This window comes from Gymnodraco acuticeps, unplaced genomic scaffold, assembly GCF_902827175.1.
Source record: "Gymnodraco acuticeps unplaced genomic scaffold, fGymAcu1.1, whole genome shotgun sequence".
Taxonomy (NCBI): Eukaryota; Metazoa; Chordata; class Actinopteri; order Perciformes; family Bathydraconidae; genus Gymnodraco; species Gymnodraco acuticeps.
Genome location: NW_022990583.1, coordinates 444,531 through 451,391, shown reverse-complemented (window position 1 = coordinate 451,391; position 6,861 = coordinate 444,531). Strand labels below are relative to the sequence as shown.

Genomic DNA, 6,861 nt, shown 5'->3' with positions numbered 1-6,861 from the left:
AAGCCCCATCACATGCAAAAGAAACGAAACACTGACCTAAAAAGTCCTCGTTAAAATCTCTTCCAAGACACTCCATTAACGCCTTTGTGATGTCATCAGCCGTTGTTCCATCCAACTCGATCAGCTCCCAAAAAAACGTTTCGGGCTCAGCATCAACTAATGCTGAGCGTAGACACACAACAAGCACCGTTTTACCACTAATAGTGGTAGATTCATCGACCAAAACACAGAGTTTTCTTTGGTTTTCTGTAATGTCTTTTGCCATTTTTTTCTTCAGCTCATGAGCTATGTGGTCGATGATTTCGCCATAGGTTTTATTGGAGTGCAAAACCCTGCCCACGTTCAGCCCATTCAGTTTCTGTACATTCAAATCAATTGGCATGTCTGTGAATGGCCGGCTATGTTTGCCAATTTTATATGCCGTTCGAAAAACTCTGATAGTGGTGTCTAATTCAGATTTATGCATAGACTGCACTTGATGTTGAATAGTTTCACATGAAGCAGATGTAAGGATGTCAGCAGCTTTTACATGGGCTTGTGATTCTTTATGTTCTTTGATTTTTTTTCTCAGGCTAGCTTGTTGTTTGCCCTTGTCAACACCGAAATGAGACACTGCACACTCACCCCATTCAGTTGACAGTTTCAGTCCTTGTCCAGTGTGTATTCCCAAAGATTTGACATCTCTGCATATCCGACATCCTAGCTTCTTATCTTTAAGAAGGAGCCATGCATTGATCTTGCAAAAATATTGCACCTGGTCCGTTGTCCAGCAGTCAGGTGCATCGCTTTGCCCGGTGTTGGTGGTGGCAGTTGCGCCAGCAGCAGCTAACGTTAGAGGCTCTGGAGGAGGCGGCGGAGCTAGTGCTAATGCTAATGCACTAGAACTTGGAGCAGGAGGATCAACCAAAGAAAGCTCCCCATCAGACACAATTTCCAACACAGGCACAGCATTCTCTGTATTTGAAGTTTCTTCCGGCGACAACCGCTGTCTTTTTGCACTTTTATTAATCCACGCTAACATTTTAGAAATGCTCATTTGTGACGTGACTTGCTTTCCTTCTCTCGGGGGCGTGCCTGCTCTGTTCTATCACTTTACATAGCCACCCACTGGGTGGGAGTTGCACTGCATAAACACAACACACGTGCATCTAGGTATGTAAATTGTAAAGCATTAAAACATGGTTTTACTAACAGTTTTCAGTATGTTGTTACTTCGGCATTATTATTATTATTATTATTTTGAAACGTGTATTACTATTAAATCACGGTCAAATAGGTTAATTTTGACATAGTCGTTTCCACCACAGTATTTACATGGAGAAGATAAGCCCCGCCCCCTCTCCAGCACGTTCTGTTTGAATGACAGGAGTAAACAGCTGACAGCCGCTGTGAAACTCCAGCGGTTAGAGCGATGAGAATGTCCGTTCGGCACCTCACGACGCATCTACTGAGTACCGGGCGGCTGTATATATATATATATATGGATGTATAATAAGAACGGCGGGAGAGTGTTGAGTACTGGCACGGTGCATGAGTACCGGAGTACCGCCAGCATGCCGGTACTGAGCAAGAAGTGCCGGTACTCCATGGGTCAGAACCAGAAGTGCCGGTACTGCGTACCGGTGAGTACCGGCCCAATTCCAGCACTGCCTGTGAGTTACTACATAATGGCGATAAGGATAAAAGTACAGCAGATGCCTGGTGGAAATGCACACAAATGAGCGCGACGAGTGGCTACGTTAACGGCACCAAACACCGGACAGTGGTGTGAGCTAGAAGATGTCGGCGGCAATGGTAGGAAACACCGCTCCTTTTGATAGTCAATCCCAGACGTGGGAGGAATATTGTGAGGTTCTCCAATATTTCTTTGAAGCTAATGAGATCGAAGATGCAGGTCGGCAGAAAGCTATTTTGCTCAGTTCAGTTGGCAGTCAGACTTACAGCCTTATGAGGAAACTTATCAGCCCGGCGAGGCCAGGAGAGAAGACGTTTGATGAGCTTGTTCAGCTGCTGAAAGACCATTTCAACCCCAAACCCAGTGAAATTGTACAGCGCAACAAATTTAACTCAAGAAGTAGGAAGCTGGGAGAAACAGTCATGGAGTATGTTGCTGTGCTAAGGAAATTAGCACAAGATTGTAACTATGGAGACAAGTTAACAGAAATGCTGCGTGACAGGCTGGTCTGTGGGATTGGGGACGATCGCATACAATGGCGATTGTTGTCAGAGCCGGATTTGACCTTCGACAGGGCACTGAAGCTGGCCCAGGCTATTGAGACAGCCAGCAAGAATGTGAGAGACTTACAGTCATTGGAGTCAGCACCCTCGCACATGAGAGCACCTGAGGCAGTGCACAAGATGACGGCAAGGCAGAGCCCCAGTGAGCAGCAGCACCAGCATAAGGCTTGTTACTGGTGTGGCAGTGAGCAGCACATAGCTGGGGACTGTAGGTTTATTAAAGAAACCTGTCACAAGTGTGGGAAGATAGGCCATATTCAGAAAGTGTGTAGGTCAAAAGGCTCAGTTAGTGCTTCACAAGCAAAAGGGGGTGGAGTATATCAGAGAACTCAGGGAGCAAACTATGTCAGCCAGGGGGAGGGCGAAAAAGATGACAGACACAGATGAGATCATGTTCACTACAAAGTGGAGGAAATAGACATAGCGGCAGAGGAGCCATTTCTAGAAACACTGACTATTAACGAAACTGAAACACAGTTTGAAGTAGACTCAGGATGTGGGGTAACAGTGGTGAACCACTCAGTGTACAAAACCTTATGGAGGGGAGAGGTACCAGCCCTACAACCCTGCAGAGTGAGACTCAGAACATACACAGGACATAGGGTAAATGTTTTGGGAGCAGCTATGGTAAAAGTGCAGCACAAACAGTCAGTAAAAAACCTACCGGTGGTAGTTGTGCCAGGGACGGGCCCTAGTCTAGTTGGCAGGAACTGGATTAAGAAGCTAGGTTTGCAGTGGAGACCGGAAAGCCAGATTCACCATGTCAGGGAAGAGACATTGGAGGAGGTACTTGGGGAATATGAGGAGGTTTTCAAAGAGGAACTAGGGAAATCTAAAGGGCCCCCAGCTAAACTATATGTGTACAAGGAAGCAACCCCCAGGTTTTTTTAAAGCTAGACCGGTCTCGTATGCAATGAGGAAGGGTTGAGGCCGAACTGGACCGTCTCCTAGCCCAGGAGATAATTGAACCGGTCAAATATGCAGAGTGGGCAGCGCCTGTGGTACCGGTGTTAAAACCAGATGACTCGGTAAGGTTGTGCGGTGATTACAAACTGACTGTAAATCGAGTATCAAAACTGGAGCAGTATCCAATTCCCAGAATTGAGGATTTGTTTGCCAACCTGTCAGGTGGACAGAAGTTCGCAAAGCTAGATCTCAGTCATGCATATCACCAAATCCCTTTGGATGAAGAAGCAAAAACATATGTGACCATAAATACACACAAGGGCTTGTTCACGTATAAAGTGTTACCTTTCGGAGTATCATCTAGCCCAGCTATTTTTCAACGGACCATGGAGGGACTGCTACAGGGCATCCCTAGAGTGGCAATATTCTTGGATGACATCCTGCTGACAGGGAAAGACAACAGAGCATCTGCAGACTCTTGTCCTTGTGTTGAAACGGCTACAGGAGGCCAGTATCAGGCTCAAAAGAACCAAGTGTTCGTTCATGAGTTAGGAAGTGATGTTTCTGGGTCATAAGGTGGATGCTACAGGACTGCATCCTGTGCATGAGAAGGTGGAAGCAATCAAGGATGCACCCACACCTTCAAATGTGACAGAGCTCAAAGCATATCTAGGACTGTTAAACTATTATAACAAGTTCCTGCCCAGTCTGTCAACCATCCTTGCTCCAGTGCACAAACTGCTAAAAAAAAAAGACACAAAGTGGCAGTGGGAAGATGCACAACAGACAGCGTTTGAAAAGTCAAAAGACATGATGCAGTCAGCTGAAGTGTTGGTGCATTATGACCCAGAGAAGGACATTGTGCTATCATGTAACGCATCACCATATGAATTAGGTGTTGTGCTCTCACATCGCATGCCAGATGGAACTGAAAGACCCATTGGATTTACATCAGACATTAAATACTGCAGAGAAAAACTACTCGCAACTTGACAAGGAAGGACTGGCAGTGATTTTTGGAATAAAACGCTTCCACAAGTACATCTATGGACGGAAGTTTACTATAGTGACGGATCACAAGCCCCTGTTGTCACTTTTCAGTGAGATGCGAGCAGTCCCCCAAATGGCATCACCGAGGATCCAACGTTGGGCCGTGAGCTTGAGAGCCTATGAATTGAATACATCATAGTGTACAAAGAAGGGAAGTACCACAACAATGCAGACGCACTGAGCCACCTGCCCCTACCAGAGAAACCTGACCTGGGGAGGCCAGAAGAGAGGGTTCTCATGCTGGAGAGTTCTGACATCACACTTGTGACTGCTGACCAAGTGAAAGTATGGACAGACAAGGATCCGTACTGGCACTCTCACGGGTGCGGGAATTGGTAAACAGAGGCTGGTAATCAGAATTAAAAGAGATTGAGTTTGGCCCTTATGCAGTGAGAAAACAGGAACTCAGTATCCAAAATGGGTGTGTGTTGTGGGGCGCAAGAGTTATTGTGCCAAAGCCAGGCCAAGAAAGTGTTTTGAGACAGCTTCATCAATGCCATCCAGGAGTGTCCAGGATGAAAGCACTGGCTAGGAGCTATGTATGGTGGCCAAAGCTCGACAAGGATGTAGAGCAGGGGTGGCAAACTCATTTCAGTTAAGGGGCCACATACTGCCCACTTTGATCTAAAGTGGGCCGGACCAGTAAAATCATAGCATAATAACCCACAGGCCCTATAACGACAATATTTCTGTTTAAGTGCAAATAAGTAGGCTACAAGTACATTCGGAAAATGTCCACATGTAATGAGACGCAAAACGTTATGAACAACCTGACATTTATTAAGAAAAAAACAAGTGCAATTTCAAGTGCTACACATATGTTCTTTACAACAGATCACAGTTTCCACCTGAACTGACTCACCACAAAATACAAATAAAAACGTGGGAGCTATTAAGTGAGGAGTTTGAGTTACCCCCCTTGCCTTGAAGATATAACATTTCTATATTTTAAAAAGAAGTTGGGCAGTGCCACATCAAATCAAACTATTGTTTGCCTAATGCAGCTGCTGATTGACATTATAATACACAATGTTCTATGACATAATAATATAACATGTTCAAATATTTCAGTAGGTTCTTATTTTCACGTCACTGATTAATTTGCTCCTGAAACTTGACATCTTTTAGCCCTCACAATGGCATCAATATCAGGCTTAAAATCCTGACTAGCAGCCAATTTAATGAGTTCATTCAGGCACTTGTGTGTGAGTCTTGAGCGCAGCTTTGTTTTAGTAATGTTCATTACAGAGAAAACCTGTTCACAAAGGTAGGTGGTCCCAAACATGCTCAAAACTTTTGCTGCCAGGGCTGTCAATTTGGGGTATCCTGGCAAAAGATACCGATAAAATGTGCCCAAGTCCGATGAGGCAAATTTGTCCTTTAAATCCTGATCACATTGTAAGTCGATTATCTCAAGTTGTATGTCGACGGGCAGATCCGCAGCCTTAACTGCAAATGGCGAGCGAAACACTGCAAACTCTGTCTCAAGCTCACCAAAGATCTGAAACCGCCGCTCAAACTCCCGCAGCAATTCCGTAATGTTGTCTTTGTACCGACTCATGTCAGCAGTAACTCCGGTCATATGCACATTTCTTAGATGAGGGAAATGAGCAGGGTCACCACTTGACAGCTGTGTCTCCCACAAAGCCAGCTTCAACTTAAATGCGCGTATGCTGTCATAATATTCTGTGACAACTTTTTTGCGACCTTGCATCGTTATATTCAGATTATTCAAGTGCTCTGAAATTTCCACCATAAATGCAAGGTCCTGCAGCCATTCTGGGTTTTTTTTAATTCATGCACTGGCTTACCCTTTTTCTCCATGAACTGTCCAATTTCCTCGCGTAGATCAGAAAAACGCTTCAGCACGGCACCTCGGCTCAACCACCTTACTTCAGTGTGATATGGTAGGCTACAGGTGATGTCTTTATCACTGAGGAGGCTGTCGAACTGACGGTGATTCAGCCCTCTGGCTCGGATGAAATTAACAGTTTGGACAACCACTTTCATGACGTGATCCATTTTTAACGTCTTGCAACACAATGCCTCCTGGTGCAAAATACAGTGGAATGTCCAAAAACGATCTCCTCCATTTGCTGCTTGTACTTTCTCCCTGAATTTCGTGGCAACACCTGCTTTTTTCCCGATCATTGATGGTGCGCCGTCTGTAGCCAGACTGACAGCACGGGTCCAGTCCACTCCGACCCTGTCCAGTGCTTCAACGAGAGCGCTAAAAATGTCATCCGCTTTAGTGGTGTCTGTCATAGGAACCAACTCAAGGAACTCTTCGGTGACCGTCAAAGTCTCATCTACACCACGAATGAATATGGCCAGTTGAACATCTGTAATGTCAGTGCTCTCATCGATTGCAACTGAAAATGCTACGAATGACTTGACTTTTATTTTTTTCTGGCTATCCAAATCTGCTGAAAGATCGGCAATCCTATCCTTCACTGTATTCCTCGTTAGACTAATGTTGGAAAAAGCCTGTCGCTTCTCAGGACACACGATTTCTGCAGCCTTCAGCATGCATGTTTTCACAAACTCACCCTCAGAGTATGGCTTTGAGGCTGATGCTATTTCGTTAGCAATGAGATAGCTGGCTTTCACGGCTGCGTCACTTATATCTCGGCTCCGGGTAAAAACGGCCTGTTGTTTCTTTAGACC

General features: G+C 45.3%; 1 pseudogene; it reads left to right on the top strand.

Moving 5' to 3' along the window:
* The first annotated feature begins 1,679 nt into the window (after nucleotides 1-1,679).
* The window catches only part of LOC117553906, a 28,472-nt pseudogene continuing 23,290 nt past the window's right edge, over nucleotides 1,680-6,861 (top strand).